Source organism: Sturnus vulgaris, chromosome W, assembly GCF_052056855.1.
Source record: "Sturnus vulgaris isolate bStuVul1 chromosome W, bStuVul1.hap1, whole genome shotgun sequence".
NCBI lineage: Eukaryota > Metazoa > Chordata > Aves > Passeriformes > Sturnidae > Sturnus > Sturnus vulgaris.
In genome coordinates this window covers 65,613,465-65,638,167 of record NC_142282.1, presented here as the reverse complement: position 1 = coordinate 65,638,167, position 24,703 = coordinate 65,613,465, and the positions used below count along the sequence as shown (strand labels likewise).

The window sequence follows — 24,703 nt, the reverse complement described above, 5'->3', positions numbered from 1 at the left end:
TAAAACACATAAAACTTAACACATCATGCAGGCAGGGCATCCCTGGGGTGCCTGTCCTGAATCCCTGCCTTTGGTGCTGGCAGGAGTGCAGGGATCATTTTAAAGCCCAGTCATGCAAATATTCATGTGAGCAGGTCAGGGAGTCTTCAAATAGGCATGGTATTTTGCAGAATCTGGATCTAAATTAGTTAGAAAGGGGTTAGATTTTGGGGCAGCCTTCTTAAATGTTAATGAAACTATACTCATCCAGGCCGAAAATCTGCTTCAAATCTGGATTAATGGTATGAAAAAAATGAAAAGGGGAAGAATATTATTTGCTGGCATCAAAAAGAGTAATTCAGGAAGGTTTATTATGAAACTGGAGTCAGAGGAAGGTGTTGGAGGGGAAGGGGACTCCTCACTTCACCTCCAAATAGTTAAGAGCAGATGATGCTCATTAAATTCTGCAGTTGATGATGCTGCAGCCAAGGCAGTTTCAGAGGGGGGGTGAACTGTGTGAAGCCCAGAGCACAGCCCTCTGGCCTGGGGGTGTGTCTTGGTTTGAAAGACAGGTATGGTCTAAGGAAAGGCAGGAGCCCCTTTTCTGCAATGCAGAGTGCAACGCCCCTCCCTTTTAATTATTTTAGGTCCAAATCAGACGCCTTCAGGCAGGAGATGTGGGGATAAGAATAACAGTTCTTTACTGGTATCTAACAAGGCAGAAAACAACAACAGCTATAAAAATTGGCAACAGAACAGAACAGTCTAGCTCCGCTCCAGTCCCTTTTGGCCGCAGGCTGTGTCCCTGCGCTCAGTTACCAGTGCTGTGGGGGCAGGGCAGGTCCCACGCAGTTGAAGAGGGCTGGAGTGATGGCGGCAGTGGCCCAGGGGGTGAGAGGGGATGGGAAAGTGACTCCCCCTCACAGTGTCGGTCGTGGTGCTCAGCAGAGTGTCCGGAGATAGTAGGGTGAGATGGGAGAGCAGCAGAGCGATGTCCAACGGCAGGGAGCGTAGATCTCAGTGCTGGGATGGCAGGGGGAGATGCCAGAGCGGAGCCCAGGCGGTCTTCCCACTCCACGAGCCAAGCGAGAGCGAGAGCCTCGCTCCAGACCCCCCATCCCACCTTTCCTTTTCCGGTTCCCCCCCCACCTCGCCCTCCACCCCCCCCCCACGAGAGAACATTATCTGTCGTTTCAAGGTGTAGCCACAATTACTTAGCATAACAATGGGAGGAATTCCACAGAAAGAAAAGGGGAACAATACAACCCCCAATAGGGTGACAGAGGAGGACGCCAAAGGGGAACAGCACCAATATCTGGGTCTGCTGCATGCACAAGAAAATGCCATTGCTTTTAAAATGGTTGCTTCTGTATACTGAAAAATTGAATTTGGCTAATATTTTTAGTTTAAAATTTCATTCACCAGCCTCCAGAGTGAGCTCATGTACACCAAAGCGGATTTCCTTGCTTCCTTAGTGAACTTCAATCCCTTTCCCACTGTGATGCATATGGTAAATTGATAGGGTAACAAGAGTTCCTTCTTATTCCTGTATTTGTCAATGAAAGACACACTGGACATGCCCATTAATCCATGCATTACACTTTTAAAATTTTTAAAACTTTCCAGGCTGGTATAAATGTCTTTGGGTTTTTTTTCTTCCCTTTGTGGTTCCTCTTGTCTCACCAATGATGACTGCAATTACTTTATTGTCATAAACGGAATGACAAAAAGTATAATGTTATGTATGCTGTGAAGGGATAGAGAACAGGAATGGCATCCAGGAGTCAATAATATAATATGTTGGCCCTATTGTAAAAAACAAAGTTCACACTTTAGATTTTTTAAAAGTTTAATAAGGGATAGAAAGGGACAAATATTCAGTGCTGGGGTGTTTATTGTAAAACAATGTTCCCTACATACTATAGAAGTCCACCACCCTGTGATTCCCCAGCCTTTGAACAGTTCATTGAAGCAATCTTCAGATTCTTGCTTCACTTGTCTGATCAAGCTGTTCATGCTTTGGAGGGTAGCATGGATGTTAGGATCTCTTGAGGTCAGGTTCATGCAGCAAAGTCCTTCAAATTCCTGGCACTCATGTCCATGCAGCAGTAGGAGAAAATCTATAGCAGCATGATATTGGAGTGTGGCCTGCCTGGTAATTTCCTCGTCTTCCAGGAGGGAGCTGATGGCGGTGGATGTTAAGTTTGCCTGTTTGACTACCCAACACTCTAGGTGGCCCAATTAACCCAGAGCTTTGGCTGCTGCAACCCACGGAAGAAACAGGGACACAGCAATTCTTTTTGACTTGGCCCAATGGAAAATTTCAGAATCGCAGTTTGGGTCCAAATTGTCAGCACTTCTCTTTTGGATTTTATTATCCGATTTGTTTTTGTGCGTCCAATCATTAATTAAGGTTTCGTTGGGTGCCAACAGGGACAACCGACCAAAGGTGCATGGCCCATGCCCGATCTCCACAAATTAAGAACAATCCATTAGGGAGGCTTTTGGGGATTGAATGAGTTGGGGTGTCAGCTGCAATATGGTTTAGAATATTACACCACCTCTTGGCAGTGAATTCCTCACGATATTGCATTATGTTGTAGAACTCTTTTATGCTAGAAGGTTTTGGGAGGATCATAAAATGAATGCAATATTGTGCTGGGTAGGAACCCAATAGCTCTAATTCTTGGGGTTCCTGAGCTGCTTTGGGCAAACTTGGCAGCAACTCCTCTATGGGGTTCTTACTCATTACAGCTTGCTGCCTACGATTTTTGTATAATGAAATGGTGTGTGACTTGGGAATTTCATTGGGCATCTGTGTTCCAAAGCTGGCTGAATATTCTCCAGCCTTCAATGGGATTCCTACCAGGCAGGTAGACATAGGGTTTTTTGTTGCTGCTGTGGACAGACATATGTTTTCCTGTTGGAGTGTCTGTGCCAGGGTCACCCAGATGTTCTGACGTGGCTGAGGGACGATTCATGCAGCTGCCAGACTGTTCAGTGTTAACAGGAAGACAACTTGGATGGGGTTCATCATGGGACTGAGTGGAGGGAAGGTTTTCTCTAAAAGCAAAGACAAACGTTATAAAACATGTTAACGGTCTCTATCTGCGAGAATGTTGTCCTCTATGAGGATTTCCTTTCCTTTTTTTCGGCGGCATCTTCTTTTCGAAGGCACAGCCACTTGCTCCTCATTTGGAGCAGGATGTTTGGGGACATACGGTTTCACCCACTTTTGGGGAATCCACCGAGGGCCTGAGGGAGTGGATACGCACGCATAGCCACGCCCCCAGGTAACGAGCTCATAGGGACCTTTGGTTTCCCAGGTTTCTGGGTCCCTAATTAAGACTGGAGGATGTTGGGATAACTTGAACTGTTTCCCACTGTTAAAGTGATGCACCACAGGGGGACTCATGTTTTCAAATGAACAATTCAGAAAATTGATAGTAAACATGGCTTTGCAGAGCTTCTGCTGTGGGGACATCCACACTGTTGAACTGCTCTGTTTAGCCAAGACCTGCTTGAGCGTCTGATTGGCACGCTCAACTACACCTTGGCCTGTGGGGGAGTAGGAGGTGCCAGTTTTATGTTCCACTCCCTACTGCTGGATGAATTCCAGGAACTCCTTGGACTTATACACTGGGCCCTTATCAGTTTTCGTTTCCCTAGGGATCCCCAACACTGAAAAGGCTCCCACTAGGTGTTGTTTGGTGTGCACAGCCCTTTCTCCCGAGTGGGCAGAGGCATAGACTGGGCCTGAATATGTGTCAATGCTTACATGAACATATTTGAGGCAACCAAAACTGGGAATGTGTGTGACGTCAGTCTGCCACACCTCACAGCTGCCAAGACCTCGGGGGTTAACCCCAATGCCCATTGATGGCATGGTCTGGAGCTGACAGCTGGGACAGGTGGCCACAACGTCTTGAGCCTGACTCCGTGTTAGCTGGAACTGACGCATCAGACCTGGCACATTCTGATGATACTGCTGGTGGCTCAGCTTTGCCTGTTGGAAGATGTCAGGGACGCTTGCTTCTTCTGCTGGGTTTCCTTGTTCTGCTGAGGTTGCTTGTGAGTCTGCCTGACAATTCCCTTCTGCAATTTCACCTGGCAAATCTGTGTGTGACCTCACATGCATCACATAGAGTGGATGTTTTCTATGGGAAATCAAATTAGTTTTGAAAGCAACCTGAAAAGCTGCTCATTCTCGATGTCCCTGAGCACTGCCTGCTCTGCCCTGGACACTACCCCCGCTACATAGGCTGAGTCTGTTAACAAGTTGATTGGCTCCGAGAACTTCTCAAAGGCTCTCATGACTGCTGCCAGTTCAGCTACCTGGGGTGATCCCTCCACAAACTCAACATCAGCTTCCCAATGCTGAGTCTGGGGATTTCTCCAAGTCCTCACGGACTTGTGGGAAGCCCCGGATACATCTGTGAACACTGTGAGAGCTTTGAGTGGTCTCCGATTCCTCTTCTCATGAGGAATGAGGTGGAATTCCTCATTAAACAGCTTGTGAGACGGGGCATGGACTGATATTTGTCCCCTATAGCTGTCCAGAGACAATTGGAGACTGGCATTGCTCTGGAGCAAATGCCCAAACATCTCTTTAGTCAATCTCTCAGGAGAGTTCCTCCCCTCCTCAGAAAGTTTGACTGGGAGGTGAATACATGTGAAGTTACAACCAGCCAGTTCATACAGTCTCATCCTCGCTTTCTGAATCAGCTGAGCTATCAGCTCTTGTGGCTTAGTGATGGTTTTGGATCTTTGGTGGGAGAGGAAGACCCACTCTATGATTAAGAGTGACTCTCTCGGCCCCTCGATCCATTGGAATATTAACCCGTGTAAGTGTGGCAGTTTTCCTAGGACAATGAATTTGAAGGGCAGCTCGGGCTGGTAACGGTGAGCTTGCCTCTCTCCTAAAGCCTTCGGTACCTTTTCGATTGCAGTCTTTGCCTCTGGGGTCAGTTCTCTGGGAGAAACCAGCTCTCTCTCCCCCTTCAATAAATTGAAGAGAGGTTCTAGGTCCTCATCAATGAGGCCTAGCCAGGGCCTGACCCAATTCAAAGACCCACACAAGGAATGGAGATCTGCCAAGGTTTTTGGATTTCAATTAATTTCCAATTTCTGTGGAACAATGGTCCGTGCAGTAATTTCCAAGCCCAGGTACTTCCAAGGTGGCATCCTTTGGACTTTGTCTTCCTGCAATTGAAATCCAGCAGAGGTTAAAACTTTAACCACAAGGTCAAGTGTGTGTTAGAGTATAGAGTCATCGGAGGCACACACAAGCACATCATCCATGTAATGCAAGATGAGGGCTTCCCTTCTCTGAGCACCCACCAGGCACAGCAATGAGGCCACGTACCACTGGCAGATGGAGGGACTACATTTCATTCCCTGCAGCAAAACTTTCCAGTGGTAGCTCTTCATTGGGACTTCTCGATTGATGGTAGGAACGGAGAAGGCAAACCGTGGGGCATCTTCTGGGTGTAGGGGAATGTGGAAGAAACAGTCCTTGATGTCTAGAACAGCCATTTGCCAGTCTCTGGGAAGCATTGTTGGAGAAGACATCCCAGGTTGGAGTGATCCCATGTCCTCAATCACTTTGTTTATTTCCCGGAGGTCATGGAGCAGCCACCACTTGTCCTTCCCCAGCTTCTTTATTAGAAAGACCAGGAATTTCCACGGGCTTGTGATCTCTTCTATGTGTCCTTTAGCCAACTGTTCCTCCACAAGCTCTTCAAGCGCCTTGTCTTTCTCCTTACTCATCGGCCACTGTGCTACCCACTTTGGGGTGTCATCTAGCTATGTTAATTTATTGGTAGGGCACTCTACAGTGGCTGTCTCTAAAAATCCCGGGGAGTCTTAGGAATAATCAATTTCACCCCCCAGTGGGACATGGTGTCTCTCCCCCATAGAGGGCATTTATATTCTGTAACAAATGGACGGATGCTAGCCAATTTTCCATCCAGCCCTTCAATCTGCACGATGCCTTTTGATATTTTTGCCAATTTTACCCCTCCTACACCTTGGATTTTGCCAGCCACAGGTTGTAATTCCCAATGTGACGGCCACATCCTCTCGGGTATGATAGTCACATCGGCGCCTGTGTCCAGTACCCCTTCCACATGGAGGTGGTCTGATCCACGGGTTAGGTTGCATGCCAGAGAAGGTTTGTCCTCACCCACCACTTCTGCCCAGTAGACTTCAGGTGATTTTCCATCTACTGGGACCTCCGCTGGAATGGCAATTGGCCTGGGCGAGGATTTGTCCTTCAACCAGGTAATATGGTGGTAGAGGACAGCGTGCCAGGAGAATGAGGCAGGTTATGCTTCCCTTGATGGTCATGGGAGCTACCGCAATCTCCAGGGGTGTGTGTGCAGTGACCCCAATAACAAAATACTCACTGTCCAGTTTCATGTGGTTTAACGTCACTTCCTGTGTGCTGTTAGGTAGGTCTACTGTAATGACTGTCCAATCAGATGACCTGAAATGAAAACCTTTGGTAGTCACGAGCCTAAAACAGCCTCATGGCTGCCAAACCTTGTTAATTGAACATTTGACATTTTGATTGTCCTGCATCCCCACACCCTGTATTCCATCCTCATCCTTTTTTTTTAAGAGTCTTTTGCCAGTGTGGAGCCTGCAGTATTTACAGTTAATGTTAGTTAATGGCGGGTAGGCGCTGTAGATCTAGTTTTTTTGTTTGTTGGTCTTCTTCTGTTTCTGGTTGTGTGGGCAGTCTCTGGCGAAGTGTCCTGGCTTCTTGCACTGGAAGCAGATGATGTGCTGCAGCTGCTCTGGTGACAGTGGTTGCTTCTTTGCTCCTGGTGTCACAGATGCCGTGGTCTTTGGGTGTGCCAGTCCAGGACTTCTCTCGTGTCCACTGAGCAGTTCTGCTTTCCTGGCGCAGGCTTCTATCATCTGTGCTAAGCTAGGCGCTGGTTCGAGGGGAAGGCTAAGGATAACCCTACTGCAGCTTTCATTAGCATTCCTCTGAGCCATCTCTTTAAATAATTTGGCTTGTACCACCGGATCATGCACCTGCCTTTCCACTTGCACACGAAGACGATCTACAAACTGTAAGAAATTCTCAGAAGCAAACTGTTTAATGTTAACATAACTACCCTTGGCGTCCACTGTTGATAACTGGTTAAAAGCCTTTTCTGCAACATTGCATATTTTATCCAGGACAGACTTGGATAGTACTCTGGTTTGTTTCTCGGGGCAATGCCAATCCCCTTCCCCACACAGGTGTTCATATGTTATGTCATTATCATCAGCATCTTTTGCATCCTCAGAACTTTGTAAAAGCTCTTGTAAAAGCACTTTCAAAGATCTTTTCCACATGCTTTCCCATAGATCATAATCTGAAAGAGTTAACAGACATCAGAAAAGATCCTTGATATCATTTGGAACTACTTCATTTGAGCTAAAGGTGGCTCTCATCATGCCTTTAAAAATTTCACTACCTCTGCCAAATCCTCTCTGTACTTTACAAATTTCCTTTTTATCTTGATAGGACAAAGGCTGATAACTTCTCTTGCCATTTCTGCTACCGAGATAAACCACGGGAACAGCTGATGGTATATGTTCTTCTCCCAGGTTTTGACTTCCAGGGCTGGGCAACCCCCCCCACCGGGCCCAGTAGGCTGCCCACCCTCCCCCACCATGGGGACACCATCTGTCCCTCAGGGGCTGTGAGCTGATCCCTCCCCACCCCCATCCCCATTGACACTGAACTCAGCAGGGGTTCTACTGCCCCCCCCCCCCCCCCGCAGTAGCTTGGAGGGCAGGCATGTGAAACCAGAGCAGGGGTGTGGTGGTGGGATCCAGGGTTACAACATGTGTGGGCAGGGTTTGCAGGGTGATGTCATGCAGGGCAGGGTCTTGGAGGAGGGAGGAGGCAAGGCAGCCGAGGGCAGGAGTGGGTTATGGGAGGGGAAAGGGTTAGGGGCAGGGACCAGAGGGTAAAAGGGATTGTGGGATGATGGAGTAAACACGTGGCTGCCAGCATATGGAACCCCCACCACTCGCTCTACAGTGCCCTGGGGACAAGCTTCATGGCCAGTGCCGTCTTGGATCTTGCCCCTGACCCCTTCAGGCTTAGCCGCATGGCCGTTGCCCTGAAGGGAAAGGAAGTCACCTCTATAGCTTTCTGAACACTGCTCAGAAGGAAAAACATTTGGGAGGGAAGGGTACAAGGAAGAATGGCTGACAATTTTCAAAAAATCTTCAGAACTGGGATACTGGGGAGGACTCAGGGGCCCAGAGCAGCTACGGCTGTGCTGGGTGCCCTGTGGTTCCCAGGGAGACCTGTGGGTCCCGTCCAGTTCCAGGTTAAAGGGTTTTGGGGAAAGGGAAGGTGAATCTGAGCTGTTTTTCTGCTGCTGCCTGTTGTTTTCTGTCTGAATTAAAAGTTTCCAAATTTGTAACAATATTGGGAGGAATAGAGAGGCTGTTTCATCTCCATTTTCCACTTTTAAAGTTAATAAATCCCCTATTTCATCCCAAAATGAAATAGAATTTATATCTTGCAATTCAAGGTCCGATGTTTCCACAGACAGCCAGCTTGTAAAATGTGCTAATATTTTCTTAGATATTAAAACATTCCCTGAACTTAATATTTCCCTAAGCTGGAAACTTAAACTCTTTTGTAGGGCAGATTGCTGTAAGCCCATGATGTTTAGTAGCAATCTGCCACTATATCTACCCCAGTACAGTTAAAACACAGGAAAACGAGTCAGTTGTTAAAATGTGCCACGTACAGCATGGTTTCCGGGCTCTCCTGGTGTGCATGCCGCGGTTCCGATGTTAAAACTGTGGCTCTAGTCGGCGAGGAGCCGCGCCACAGCCCCTCTGCCGTGTTTCAGAGTGGTACCACCTTAAAAAGCCGCAAAAACCTCAAAACCCTGTGCTGCCACTTTGAAACCGATCAAAGCTGGCGCTGTGTCTCAGGTGGCTGTGCCCAGGCCCCCCCAGCCACCCCACCATGCCGCGCCCTGCACCCACCGCTACGTCTTACGAGCTAAATGCCACCAGTGAGACCTCCCCTGCGAAGCTCCGGGGAACCCACCCCTCCGTGAAAGGAGGCTTACACTCACCCTTTATCTTGCAGGCATAGGCTTCTGTGTAACTGTAGTGGGTCTCCATCCAGAACCGACCTGCCTGGGCTACTGACAGGCTCCCGGTTCATCCTTAAAGTCTACAAACTGCACAAAAGGCAGCTCAAAGAAATTTAAGGTAGTTGATCAGCTCAAAGGCTTATTGAATCCAGAAAATGGGAGTCACCGCCAGTCGTGGGGTTATCTAAATCTGTAGAGACCCGTCCACGTGAGCACCAACTGTGGCTCACTCCCGGGAGACTTCACCCTTGTTCCCGACTAGCTCAGATGTTAGGATGAAGCCTCTGGGATCCGCCACATGGACGTGAATAAAAGATAACAAAAGAGGCTCTTTCCCCCCCTGGGGAGAATCTGAGGTTTATTTCTTGTGGTCCTCTAGGAGCAAAAAGAGGGCGAAGTGTGATAGGTTGACTTGGGAAGAAGAAACTCAGAGAGAAGTTCCTTTCTAAAGGAACTTTCTCTGTAGGGGTTGGGACACCTTCAACAGCCAATTAGAAAAGTTAGTTCGCTCCATGAACACACATTTTGAAGGAGCTAATCCGGAACTGGGGCTCTTTGTCTTTCCGGCGGCTGAGCAGGTAGCATCAACACGAGTTCCCCCCCCCCCCCCCCCCCCCCGCCCCCATGCAGGGGGGGAGGCTCGGGAGGCCGCTTGGGCCCCCTTTGCAAAGGAGGGAGAACCCGATGGCCGGCGAAGAAAAAAAGCTCCTTGATAAGACCTTCACGGCTTCCTCCTCCACGGGCCTGAGGCTCTGAGGTGGGGGGGGGGGCCAATTCCCGCTGCTGTCGGAAGGGCTCGGCCTGCCCAGCCCCCACAAGGTTTGGGGGAGGCAGGAGGGCCCTGTCTAGTAGCAGGAGTGGCCATGAGCAGTCTGGGGCTGCAGCCCAGCCCCAGAAAGGCTGATTGACACCTCAGCTGCCCCCCCCCACCAGCGTGGCCTGAGCCTGGCCCAACTTTTGTAGTTGTGTTAAACTTTAACTCTTTAGTGCTCAAATAAGATTTGCAAAGCCTCCGGCCTTTCCTTTAAATATGAAAGGAAGTAAGAAGATTTCTGAAGTCAGTGAAGTAAGAGTTAAGTTTTTTAGATGGAAGGAGAATGAGAAGATGCTGAAATAGCTGAAAATCTTTTTGTAAAATTGTAGGGATAAACTAATGTACTAAATATTCCTATAAACCATGGAAAAAAACATGGGGGAATGGAAATGTTCCATTTAATAGATAATTTAACTAAAGAGCACCTGTGTTGAGAATCTTTGCCCTGAGGAAAGAAGAGGATTTTGGTTTTTTGAGGATGAAGCCTGAACAGAGAGAAAGGAAATGAAGAGAACCTTTCCTGTAAAACATTTCATTCTTAAAAGTAATACCCCATGAGACAGACATGGCCCACATCTACAGCTTTAGGAGGGCTGTGGAGTTGGGAGGAGCGTCACGATTGCAGGTCCGGGCGGATGCAAATTGTGAAAGATGAAACCACGAGAGGACTGTTTTCTTCCTTCTTGTGGAAAAAATCCTTAGAGCTTTCAACAAGAGGAGGCTTCTCTGTCTGAAAGTGAACTGAACAAGACTAAATTAAGGACTGACCGAGGTATTTGTTATATGTTTGTTTTGTTGTTATAAAGGTTGGGAGAGGGAAAGAAGGAGTAGTCTGAAAAATCTTATTCTGAATTTGTTTCTCCCCCCCCCCCTTTGTTTGTGTACTTAATAAATTTCTTTTTTTTCATACTCTCAAGTTTTAAGCCTGCCTTGCTCTTTTGCTCTTGGTTCTGTCTCACAACAAGAAAATAAGTTTATTTAAATTGGCAAATCAAAACGAAGACATAATTTAGTGCATTGGCCAGGAAACAAAATTAAACCATTAAACCAAGACACGAGGTCAGGGGGCATAGGTCTTTTCTAGGGTCTGTAAAGGGGGGGGGGGGGGGGGGCGGGAAGAAATTGGATCTCGGCCAACTAGGCATGGACAGAGGGGAGAGGGACCAGACCACAGGACATTGCAGGGGTCACAAAATCTACCATTTTCAATACATCTAGTGAGTTACAACACTGTTCCTTATATCTACTCTGATTCTCCCCTCCTTTAGTTTAAACCATAACTCCTTGTCCTATCACTACCTGTCCCTATCTTTTTTCTAAGCCCTCTTTAAGTACTGAAAGGATTTGTATAATGTATTTGAACAATGTATCGTATCCCTTCTTGCCAAACACATTAGCTCCTGGATGTAAAATTCCACAGAGCCCACACTCCCCATCCGCAGACCTCTATTCTCATGGAGGTTTCTGGGAACCTTTCATGAAGCTGGATTTGAAGAGCTAAAGCCTAGTTAATTTGCACTGCAATTCAGCCATTGACCGACAGTTGGAGCCAAGGCACTTGAGAGGAATGATGAATTTGTCTTTATAAACAAGCTATGGGTCTGCTGGTAGATAAGACTAGCACTGAGAGATAAAAGAAACAATGAGAAGGATTCCACTGATTGATGAATGGAAAAAGATATTTGCCTTTACAAACAAACTCTAGGTTTGCCAATAAATGAAACTGGATATCGAAAGATGAAAGAAGTAATGAGGAAAAACCATGAATTCTATAAGAATTAAAAATTAAAAGGGAAGGTTATACATGAGAGGGCAATCTTACGTATCAGGCATTCTGGGAAGTCTGTACCTCTCAAGTACCTCAGCCAATGGGGAAAGAGAGAGGGAAATGCGGCCAGGAAATAAGGATAAAAAGGAGGCTGCGTCCTCCAAAAATTTGAGAGATCCCAGGGGAATGCCCCATGGCCTCTCTCTTTATTTGAATAAAGTAAAAGGACTCCTCTGTCTCCTTTTTGGACATAAACCTCTGGTGTTTGTGGATTAATTTTCCTGACAATTTGGGGGCTCATCCTGGGATATTTCCACAGTCCGGGGTGGCGGGCAATGAGTGGAGTTGAAGGTGCTCCTCACCCAGTTTCGGTGATCAGCTCCCCTTGGTGCTGGCCAGCACCAGGCGATCGATTGATATGCAGAAAAGACTGTAACTCGTAGGAAATGGGAGTTATAAAGTAGGTATATATTCATTCAGCACTGAGGTGCACGGGGATAATTCCTCCCAAAGCATGCACACAGAAACTTCAAAGTACTGTTCTATTTGTTCCCTAAAAGCCTAGGATTACACAATACGCCTAATACATATTCATGTCCTAGCCCCGCCTACTCTCACTTCGTATTCACATTAACCAAAAGTCCTTTTGCACTTGCACTTCCCCAATTCAGGGGTCGTCGGGGGTCTCTGATGAAGGCTTCCAAACTCTTCATTGCACTTGAACTTTTCAACTTTGTCTTTGGAGCATGCGTCTTAGCCCTTTGGACAGATTCCAGACCTTGAGATTAGTTCTTGATGGTTTAGGGTTTTGGATTTATCACTTATCACTGGTAGCCTTGCACTCCTCACCTTGTTTGCAAGTCCTGGCTCCATTTATCACAAAGCAGTCTGCCTCTCTTCTCGATTTTTGCAAGCATAGTAAATGTCAGGCATTCCTCATTGCTTTGGTTTTTGATGAACTATTCCTTACTTTTCAATTCCCTGTCTCACGATTGGGTTCCTGAGATTGTCCAGGAGACACACAAGTGGCAGACTGGGGGGGTCCATGAAGAGTCCACAGGGAAGGACCACTGAAAATCTCACCAGTGAGTAAAATGGGATCTTCGGGGAGCAAATCTGGGTGGGCACCCATAGAGGGTAGCACAGGTAAACCTGAGAGGGCATCCATGGAACTTTGCAAGGGTAAAGCCAGGAAGGGGCCCTGGCAAAAGGGATGACGATACCATAATACCCCCAGAGAGTCCTTTGGGGAAAATGCTGAGGTCTTGGGACAGATTGTATATTCACCCAGAGGTAACTATGGAAATGATGGCAAAATATTGTTATTTTGTGTGGCCAGAGTATAAGTTGGCAAAGGAGTTTATATGGCCACCTTATGAAACAGATAAAATTCATTTGTGTTGAATTTTGTGGAGGTATTTAGAGGAGAATTTGAATGGATGGATGGACAGGGAATGTGGATTAATATGGGTAAGACAAGCAACAGGAGAAATCTATGTGTTAAGAAAAAAAAGGAGAAGACGAAAAAGGGGAGGAAGAGGAAAATGGTGAGGATTGGGATGTTTTTCAGCACCTTTTCCCATCTTGTCCTCCAGTGTTGCCAGGTGACCCAGGGCCAGTGGCAGGTCCTCTGTATCCTCAACTTCTGGAGCAAAAGCATCAGGAAAATGTTATTCTTACAGCCCCACCTGAGAATAATGATGGTGTAGGGGGAGGGGAGCAGCATGTTGTATCATCCCCTAGAACTAGAAGAGGAACTCAGTTTAGGGCATCAGAAGCCCCCCAAGAGACAGGGGTACATCAGATACCACTCCGTCAAGTTCCTTTGGGGGGTCAAGGGGGAGGATTTGGGTTTGCAATTGTACCACTTACTACCCAGGATATAAGAGGGTTGAAAAAATAATTACCCCCCTATTTGGATGATCCCATAAGGGTGGGGGAAAAGATAGAGGAATATTTGGGAAATGTGGATTATACATGGAAAGATTGGGATTTTCTTTTGGGGATTTTGTTTGGGTCATCAGAGAAACAAATGATTTTGCAGAAAGCTTGGCAGCTGTGGGAGGATGAACATCCACAAGCAGTGGGGGGAGAGGCTGGACCTAATGCACCTATGGTGAATGATGCCATCCCTCAGGCAGACCCCCAGTGGGATTCAAATAATCAGGCCAGTCTGGCTTGCCTCCGCAATTACTGTGCTTATTTGATCAGGGCAATCAAGTCAGCGGCTCCCAGAACGAACTAAGCTAAGGCTGTGTCATTAGAACAGGAGAAACATTAAAGCCCCTCTCATTGGTTGGAAGGGATTAGAGATGCCTTGCATAGAGAGATGGATCCTGAGGGGTGTCCTGGGGTACAATGCAAAAATGTGTATTCTATCACCATCTGTTAAAATGTGGGAGGGGTGGTGATCCTTATCTCTGTGGGAGATATCCTTTGCTGATGTGCCATCTGATAAGATCGGGGGATGATCATCATTATCTATTCACAACCTATCCTTCCTCCAGAAGATATATTCTGTTAATGGGCCATTAAGTCCTATTGTGTGACTGATAAGATTACATCATCCCATTGGGAGATGCCCCAACCAGGGGCAGGAGCCAAGCCTTTCCTACCTAGATAAAAAACTGGGGTTTGGGACCCGAGGGCAGACCTTTCTACTGGATCCCAGAGGGAAGTCGGACCTTTTCCACATCATCGCTGGATCTTCGGAGGAAAACTGCACCTTCTACAGGAGCACTGCTTCAACTGAATCACATCTGTCATCCAGGAGGACTGCAGCCACCATTTATACGGACTGCTAGCAACACCCTGACTGACAGGGTGTCAGGTTGTATTTCTGACTGTGTTGGTGGTTGTTTCTTTTATATTATTGCATGTATTTTATTTTTTCTCTTTTCTCCTATTAAATTGTATTAGTGACTTGGAGTCTCGCACTGGTTTTACTTTCAAACCAACACAAGGGGCCAGCCTTTGACACATTGCTGAAGGCACAATTTGTTACTAAGGCCTGGCCTGATATAAGGAAAGGAGTACAGAAAGATGAAGAGTGGAAGAATAACCCTCTGGAGGAATTGGTTAGAAAAACACAGCAGATATATGTAAGAAGGGATGAGGAAAAGGTAAAAGCTAAAGCGAAGATGATGGTAGAATTTTTACAGCCCTGGAGGAATAAACCACAGGGTCAAAGGGGTCCCCAGGGACAGAGGGGATGGGGTTGGCCACAAGGAAGTGGCAGAGGGATTCCCTCCTCGGCAGGGGAGAGCCAACCCAAACAGCGGTTGGGGAGGAACCAGCGCTCCATCTGCAGGGCAGAAGGGCATTGGAAAAGGGAGTGTCCGCAGAGACAGCTGGACCCTCACGAGGAGGAAGTCCAGAGGATAATAGAAATGGATTGTTAGGGGTGCCAGGGGGTCCCATTATATCAAGGACCTACCACTCAGGAGCCCTTGATAACCTTTATCTATTCTGCCTATCAGCTGGTGCATAGCTCAGGGCATCTTCCCCCTCACATGAATGGTGAGATAACCCAGGCTGGATATCTGTCCAGTAGTGAGTTATCTCTGGCTCCAGGGAGGTGATATTCCCAGCTGACAATAAACATCTTACCTTGAGAGGAGATTGAAGGGAGATAAGCCTGAAATTTCTGACTGACAGACTGTATTGGTTTTGCATGACCTGGTTTTTGGTAGCAGGGGGGGCATAGAGGTTGTTCCTGTGAGAAGTTGCTGGAAGCTTCCACCATGTCCAGCAGAGCAAATCCCTGATGGCTCTGAAGACTGAAATGCTGCAGGCCAAAACTGGGCAAATTAGAGAGGTTGGAAAACCTCTGTGATAACATATTTAAGAAGAAAATCAAAACAAAAGGACACACAGTTTTTCATCTCGTCAGAGAAGATGAGGAGGTGAGAACATGTGAAGGAAAACAACATGGCGACACCAAGGTCAGTGAAGAAGGGGGAGGAAGTGGTCCAGGCTCCAGAGCCATGATTCCTCTGCAGGCCATGATGATGACCATGGTGAAGTAGGCTGTTCTCCTATAGCCCATGGGTCCATGGGGGGATGCAGAGATCCACTTGCAGTCTGTGGGGGAGATGCTCACACTGGAGCAGGTGGATGCCCAGAGGAGGCTGTGATCCAGTGGAAGACCTGATGGAGAGAGGGCCCTTGCTTCCAGGCTGGAGCAGCCTGTCCTTGGAGGACTGCACCCCATGGAAAGAGAGACCCATGTCACAGCAGTTTTGGGAGGACTGTTTGCCCGTGTAAGGAATTCACATTGCATCAGTTTTGGGAGAACTGCTGTTCATGCGTGGATCCATGCTGGAGAAGTTCACGGAGAAATGTCTCCCGTGGGAGGGACCCCATGGTCTCACAGGGGATAGACTCCTCTCCCAGAGCAGTGGAAGAAACTCTTGGTGATGTATAGGGAATAAAACAGAGAGTAAAATGGAACTGATAAAGGTGCCTGATATCTTAGGCCTGACTGAGCAGAAACCATGGGAGACAGAGAGATAAATGCTACCTGGGCAAGAAGTGACCAAGAAACATCTTGTGAAACTTTGTGATAAGTTTACCAGGTGACATGATGTCATGAAGAATGTGTAACCAATGGGAAATTGTTACCAAAACTAGAACCCTATATAAGTGCCATACAAGTAAAACCCTATATAAATGCCTTGTATACTCAATAAAATCGGCTTCTGATCCAAACTTGGATGTCCTCAACTCTCCATCGCTTACAGTGACAGATAAACACCTCAATCCTGCTCAGTTCAGTTTTTATAGGGAGAATCGGTAGGAGAACTAGTACATGATTGCTTAGAAATCATAAAACTATCAAACCAAAGTGAGAGAATGTTGCAGTGGGGAGCGTTGGTGGCGGGGAGCGGCGGAGTGGAACCAGTGGGGAGGTGTTGGCTGGCGCGGGGCACACTGGTGGAGTGTTGCGACCTTCCAGAGAAGCATCTTTAGAAAGACGTTCTGGTGGTAACAGGCATGTCTGTGCTTCTGGGCCAAGTGATTCAGCTCTTTTGTGACCTGCCTTGAGCGATGCTGGAGAGAAAGACGGGAGCCTCGTACAGTGTTCCGCAGAGAAGTTTATTGAGCTTCTTCCACGAAGGGGACCAAGGACAGACTGCTCCGCTGCTGAGCAGGGATGAAAGTCCGGCTCAAAGACTGAGCAGGGAGCAGGGTTTATATGGGGAAGACAAGGGGCAGGGTGAAGGGGGAAGGACCAATGGGGTACAAGCGATCTGCCTAGAGCAGGGAGGCATGCTGGGAGCAATTTTTCCTGCTACTACCAGGAGGGATAGCGCTTAGGGTTATCCTCTCCAAGGGAAAGTGGCAGACACTTTCTTAGTTGGCCCATCAATCTCCACAAGAGAAGATCTAACAGACCAACACTTTCGGGGGGGGGGGGGGGAGGGGGGAGCGATTATACATTGATGGGTCCTCAAGAGTAATTCAGGGGAAGCCAATGCCAGGATATGCTATAGTGAATGAGGAATTGATAACCATAGAAAATAAAAAGTTACACGCTTGAGCTGACCAGCAGGGAGGTGAGTTGTATGCTTTGAAACGAGCCCTTGAAATATTAGCACTAGAAAGAAGGACCTTGTATACTGATTCTAAGAATGCCTTTGAAGTGGGGCATGTATTTGGAAAAATTTGGAAGGAAAGAGGACTTCTAAATTCAAAAGTGAAAGGACAAGTCCATGAAAGGCTTCTCTCAGAAGTATTAGAAGCATTCCAATTGCCAAAGGAAATTTCTGTTGTGCATGTTCGGGGACACCAGAAACGAACCACCTTAGAAATACGGGTGTTGGGGGTTGAGTTTTTCCCTTTTCTTTCTGTGGAATTTTTCCCTTTTATTTCTGTGGAATTTTTCCCATTGTTATGCTAAGTATTTGTGGCTACACCCTAGCTCAGATAGCTATTAACAGTTTCTCTTGCAGGGGGTGGGGAGAGGGGGAACATCGGAAAAGGAGAGGCAGGGCAGGGGCCTGGGCTCTTGCTCTCTCGCTCGCTTGTGGAGTTGGAGGAAGACGGTGCTGCTACATAGCACACTTCCCAAAATCCCAATGCCGGGAGCCATGTTCCCTGCTGTTGGACATTGCACTGCTGCCTTCCCACTTCATCCTACTGCCTCCGGGCACTCTGCCGAGAACCACGACTGACACCGTGAGGGGGGGAGTCCCTCCTTCATCCCTCTCACACCTGGGCCGCTGCCGCCATCACCCAGCCCTCTTCAGCTGCGCGGGACCTGCCCTGCCCACAGCACCAGTAACTGAGCGCAGGGAGAGGGACTCTGTGGCCAAAAAGGACTGGAACTGAGTTATACTGTTCTGTTTTGTTGTCAATTTTTATAGCTGTTGTTGTTTCTTTTGTTTACCTAGTTAGATATATTAGTAAAAAACTGTTATTCCTATCCCCATATCTTTTGCCTGAGAGCCCCTGATTCCAAAATTATAATAATTGGAAGGGAGGGGGTTGCACTCTCCATCTCAGGGAAGGGGCTCCTGTTGAGTTCGAACGGCGTGGGATCCGAGACAGAAAAAACCCACACTCTGTGATCTATGTGACAAAAGCCTTTAGTGAGTTCTGACCTCGCTTTTTACACCCCTTTCAATGTTCCCAGGCAAGCGTCTGTGATTGCTTCCCAGGTCGGGCTGCCCAGCCCTCTGACCAATAGCTCTCTGAAGCCAGGGCTGGAACTCATTGGATTAAATCCTTGTCTGTCTCTATATCTTGTCCTATCTCTGTTCTTTGAGGGCTGGCCTTTTAAGCCAGGCTATTTATACAATCTGTGGTCAGATTACCTGTCCAGTACAGGCCAGCCTATACTGTGCCAATTCCCCGTTTCTTTTTTATTAATTTGAAGGAAAATTTTGAAACACAAATGTGCAGCTTGTTCTCTGTAATCTTGCCTGCAATGGCCCTTTGCATGCAAAATTACATTAACAGCATCTATTCAATTGGAATGGGGTTTTACCTAGCTTAATAAATTTGGCTTTTTGGATAGTGATGAATTCCACATACCAGAAGCTGCAGGGCTTTTGTTCAGGGGCAGTCAGGTGAATTAAACACTTTTGGTTTAACATATAACAATTTAACTATTTAACATAGAAATATAATTTTACACTATACCCATGAAACCTTAAACTTTTCTTTTGAAATTATAACTTAATATAACATTCAGTTTTAGAACTGTGCAAAATTCCAATTTGATAAAACAATTTGTAAACATTAAAACATTTTGTAATCAAACAACTCTATTATTTCAGTGTCCCATAAGTCTGTGAGGTAGGTGCAATTTCTGTCATTTACTTTCTCAATCAATGATACATGAGCTTTTAAGGTCTAATAGATGAACTGGGATTCTCACTCAGGCACTTTGCCTGCTTAACAGGCTGGCTGGGTTTTAACTTGTATCTTTTAGGAAAGTTGCAATATTTAATGCCATGAATCCTTTAAATTTAAATTTTTGTTATTGAATTTTATAAGCTTAGTATTCCAAATTATTGATGTGCTTGATGTATCATTGGAGTTGTGTTGTTTTTCTTTAGAAAACTGTTAACATGATTTTCAGCTTGACATGTTACAGGCGCAATGCTTAATAACTACAGTGTTACAATTCAACATTAAACAAGAACCACTTAGATCTAAATCATTAACATTTTCTAAAAACAAGAAACCATTTAACTTAAAACCATTTCAAATAAAAACATATGTATTTCCTTTATTCCTTACTCCCCTTTCTGTTTTATTTAAAAAACAATACACTAGATAACTTGAAACTGTTTCCATTAAGAACATATGTATTTTCTATCCTTTCTCACCTTTTTTTTGTTTTTAGAATTCAAAACAAGAAGCAAAACACACCTTTAAATTATTTCTATGTGGTGAGAATAATAATTACTGATATGTTGTAATCCAATTTTAGTGTTTAATACTGTTAAAGAGTTTTCCTTTAAATGATAACTTAGGAGAATCTTTTCTGGATAAGATTCTTAATGTTTATCCCAAAGGAAGGAATTTTAGCTTTAGCAAAGCTAAATCATATAGTCAAAATGATTTCTTTCTCTTTTAAACTCAGAAATATCTGGATTTTCTAATTTTCTCTCCTTGTCAGTCAAATTCCAATTTAGCCACAATTGAAAGAGACTGAGAAGGCTTTGATGATACACATTTCCTTTTGCTTAGTTAAAATCCCAACATGGCCAGAGTTGAGACCTTAGACTAGGCAAAATTCTTTATTATATTTTAAAACAAACCTTTAATAAATTTTAAACATCGTAAACTGAAGTGACAAGAGGTATATATTTTAGAAATTTTGCACCTGTGATTTGCCAATGAAACACCTTTTACTAACTGATCCATAGAAATTTGTTTTCTAGAACTTAGAGTAAGCAAGATTTTCAATTCTTAAGATAGCTGACTGAGTATGATGCTATTGCAATGTATATGAATAAAGTTAGCAAACATTCAACTGTGAACTTTAATACACAGTCTAAAATTTGTAGACTATATTTGCAAAATTGAAAAAATATTCCTTTAGCAACTGTAAGAAAACAGGTTAACAAAGCAAATATCAACTTAGTAAAACTTGCAAGATATGCAGGCTTTGCTAAAATCAAGTTGAAGGTGGATGAAGCAGCTGTTGAGCTTTGCTGAAGGTGATCATTGCTGGCTGCATTGTCACGATTGGTGTGGCTAGGTTTTTTAATTTTCATTTTTACAGTTCTGGTTTTCCCACCTCTATTATAGGATGATTTGAGATTACCTGGTCTTCTAGCCTTCTTCTGTAAGGCAGGTCTCTTGGGACAGCTTGCCTTCCGGTGGCTTTGTTGTCTCTGATTGAGGCTTTCTGCTCTCAGCCTCACTGCTGCTGCAATAGAATCAGCTAACCTCTGTATGTTAGTTGATGTTGTCTCAAGTTTAGCACATGCATTAATTATTTCTTCCAAGGATGGATTTTCTTTGGGTTTTGCATTTATGAGTTTTTTGCAGTCCTCATTTGCATTATCTCGTGCTAATTGTAACAATACTAAATTTTTTGCATCATTATTATCTACTTCCTTTTCTATGGTATTTTGCAATCGCTTTATGAACTGTTTATATGGTTCATTTGGGCTTTGTTTTATGTTTCTATATCCTGGGATTGGCTCAGACATGTTTGTAACCTTATTTAGGGCTCTCATTCCCAATTCTTTTGCCTGGTTTAATATCACAGAATTTAAGCATGTTTGTGTTTGAGGATCTTCTATGGGGTGTACTCCTAACAACTGGTGAACCCCCACCCCAAAGCACGGATTTTGCTGTGATAACCTCGAGTATTGCAACTCTTGCTCCTCTGCATATATTTTCCAGGTCGATTCAAATATCATATACTGTAGTGGAGTACAGAGTAACTTTGCAATTTGCTTCATATCATAGGGTGTTAATTCAATATTAGTTACGAGTTTAAACATGTTTATCACAGCAGGGGATCCCAACCCATGCTTAGCAGCTAATTGGCGTAGCTCTAAAATGATTTGCCAATTGAAAGGTACATGTTGATTAGGTGTTGTTCCATTACTAACTGGAAAAGCCTCAACTCTCCCATCCTCCCATTGCTGGCTGCCTGGTGTTGTTGAACTCACTGGCACAGAAATTAATACAGCAGTTTCTATATCCCCACATTCTATCACCTTTTGTTTTACCTCTGACCAGAAGATTACCCAGTCCCTGGAGGAGACGACATCTGATTTAAACATTAACAGGGCTGGAGCTGTTGTTTGGTGGTTGGCTGCCGAGGTGCAGATCATGTTCTTTTCCAGGATGTGTTGGCTGTTTCTTTGTGCAGAGACCTCTTGGAGCTGTTCTGTGCTCGGCTCCTGGTGTGGAGAAACTGTGGGTGCTGTGTCTCCAGCAGGACTGGGGCTAATTCTCGGTTCTGGAGTTGTTTTCGGGGCTTCGGTGCTGGCATTTGTCGGTCCCGATGCACTTCCGGGTTTTTCTTGTGTCGCTCCTGGGGTGACATCATCATGGCGCGCTTCTGCTCAGAAGTCGGTGTGGGTTTCCATGGCGATTCGAGGCGGCGCCACGCCCTCTTGCCGGGGCAGAGATACACCCTCTGGAGGCTGGGCTGGGGCCGAAACCCCTCCCCCCCGGGGCTGATGTACGCCTGCTCTGGGCTGGCCTTGGGTTGGGACTCCGCCTTCCTGAGGTCGGACCAAGACCGCGGGAACCTCCCACCAAGCCATGGTTGGAGCTGGAGGCACGTCCCACCAGGGCTGGGCTTGGGGCGGAAGTACGTCCACGAGGGAGGCTGTGTTTCCTTTCTCCCTCCCCTGGCCACGTGGTTGCCGCCATTTTGGGCTTGTTCTCTGATGTCTGCTGTGGCAGTTTGGGGTGTTTTTAGAGTCTCTGGGCTGGCAACTGAGGAATTATAGGCCAGTAAAGTCTCTCTGCATGGAGTAATTTTTCTTCCATGCTTTCGCTGGATAAATCAGCTTTTATCTCTTTTATCAGCTTTAAGATAGTTTTCCAAGGCTTTAAAGCTCTAATTGCATTTTTATCATTTTTTAAGGCAGCATTTAGTATTTCTTCCCCAGTTCTAGTCCAATAGTCTATATTTAATGCAGTTTCCACAGTCGGTTCCACCCCCTTTTCTTTTGTCCATAGTATTAAATCAAAAAGTAATTCTTTTTCATATTCACTTTCCCACTCCTCCAAAAACTCTGTCCATACCTCTATAACTGGATGCGTGTTTGTAGAAAAGAAGCTCCCCATTGTTTTCTTGTAGCTTTTTGGTTGAAGTTTTCCTCTGTATCTAGGACGCTCTGGCTGTGGTCAGCTCCTGTCGCCTCTCTTTTTGGGCGTCTTTCTCGTCTCTCGGATGTATTCCTGACTCTGGCCAGTGTTCCCCCTGCCTCTATGGGCAGATCTCTGACTCTAGGCCAGAATTCCCCTGGCTCTCGGCCAGTATCCCCCATCTCTGTAGATGGTCTGTCTCCCCTGCTCGCGGCGGTATGGCTATGCCAAACCACGTCGGGACTCACCAGATGTTGAGTTTGAACAGCGTGGGATCCGAGACAGAAAAACCCCACACTCTGTGATCTATGTGACAAAAGCCTTTATTGAGTTCTGATCTCGCTGTTTATACGCCTTTTAGTGTTCCCAGGCAAGCATCTGTGATTGGTTCCCAGGTCGGGCTGCCTAGCCCTCTGACCAATAGCTCTCTGCAGCCAGGGCTGGAACTCATTGGTTTAAATCCTTGTCTGTCTCTAAACTTGTCCTATCTCTGTTCTTTGAGGGCTGGCCTTTTAAGCCAGGCTACTTATCCAATCAGTAGTCAGATTAACTGCCCAGTACAGGCCAGCCTATACTGTGACAGCTCCTGCCTTTTCTTAGTAGATATCTGTCTTTCAAACCAAGACAACGAGGAAACAACTTAGCAGACTTAGAGGCTAAAAATGCAGCCGAGTCCATAGAAGAGAACATAATGATGGTTCTAACCCTCACAGAAGAAATCCAGGATATACCAATGTTCAGTGAAAGAAAGGAAAGGAAATTCCTGGAAACAGGAGTAAAAAAAGACACTAAAGGGAAGTTGGTGTTGTCCGATGGGAGACAGTTATTAAATAAACCACTGGCAAGGAAAATATTAGAAAGCATACATAACAAGACTCATTGGAGAATCCAAGTGCTGAGTGATCAGTTCCTGAGAAATTTGGGTTGCAGAGAAATTTTTGTAATAGCTAAGCAAGTGAAAAGTGCACAATATGCCAAAAAGTAAATAGAAAAGTCATGAGGAGAGCGAGAATTAGCCTTACGATCCTTTTGGAGTATCCAAGTAGATTTCACTGAACTCCCCCAAGTGCAACAGTGGAAATTTTTTAGTAATAGTAGATCATTTAACTCATTGGGTAGAGGAGGTACCAGCAGTTAAAGCTACTGCCAATGTGGTATGCAAAACTCTTCTAGAACTAATCATTCCCCAGTATCGAATAGTAAATAACATCGACTTAGACCAAGGAACTCACTTCACATAAAAAATACTACGGCAGGTGGTCCAAGCTCTGGGTATGGAATGGGAATTACACACTCCATGGCATCCACTAAGTTCGGAGTGGGTTGAAAGGATGAATCAATCTCTCAAGAGAACTCTAAACTGATGACTGAAACCTAAATGTCATGAGTCAAGTGCCTATCCCTAGGCTTGTTGAGAATCAGAACACAGCCCAGATCAGACTTAGGGGTTTCACCTTATAAAATTATGTTTGGTTTACCTTTTTTGATTTTGCTGAATAATATTGCAACTTATGAAGGAAGAAAGACAGTGTCAAGAAATATGTCCTATCTATAACACAAACTCCAGAGGAACTGTGGGAAAAGGGAAGAATCCCTCAGACTGCTACCCTAGCTTTGAAAATTGATAATGTCAATCCTGGGAACCGGGTAATGATTAAATCATGGAAAGACCAACCTTTAACCCCACAATGGGAGGGTCTCTTTCAGGTGTTGCTGACCACTGAATCAGCTGTACGAAGTGCAGAATGGGGATGGACCCATGCTAGCAGGATAAAAGGACCAGTAGAAGAACCAGATGACTGAAGAATTGTCCCTTCAACAGAAGGACTGAAAATTACTCTAAAGCAAAACACGCAGGTGTAATAATGCAAGTAAAAGAACAAACAACCATCCATCAGTCTTACCTAGAAGGGGGTGTCCTTGTAGACTTTGTCGTTTTTTGTGTATTCTCTAGGATCAAAGGCTTTCCAAATCTCACCTTGGAGACATAAGTGTTTCTTTTACTTCTGAACTATTAGTGTAATAGTAATAGTCAACTTGAGCAGTACAGCTTCCCTAAGCAGCAAGTGTGTTGCAAGATTTGTCTATTAATAGTGCGGGGTGACTGGGGAAGAAATAAAAACCTACTAAGTGAAGAAGCGACCTACTGATGAGTCAACAAAAAAAGAGTAACCAGGGGACAAGGGGCAAGACCAGGTTGGCTACTGTACTTGCCCCAAGAAG

General features: G+C 45.6%; 1 long non-coding RNA gene across 1 annotated transcript in view; it reads right to left on the bottom strand.

Moving 5' to 3' along the window:
* Positions 1–1,810: 1,810 nt before the first annotated feature.
* Positions 1,811–24,703, bottom strand: part of LOC148220338 (uncharacterized) — a 36,858-nt gene continuing 13,965 nt past the window's right edge. The window contains exon 2 of the long non-coding RNA XR_015799045.1: positions 1,811–7,349. This is a non-coding gene — a long non-coding RNA (uncharacterized LOC148220338). The remainder of the gene's footprint in view (positions 7,350–24,703) is intronic.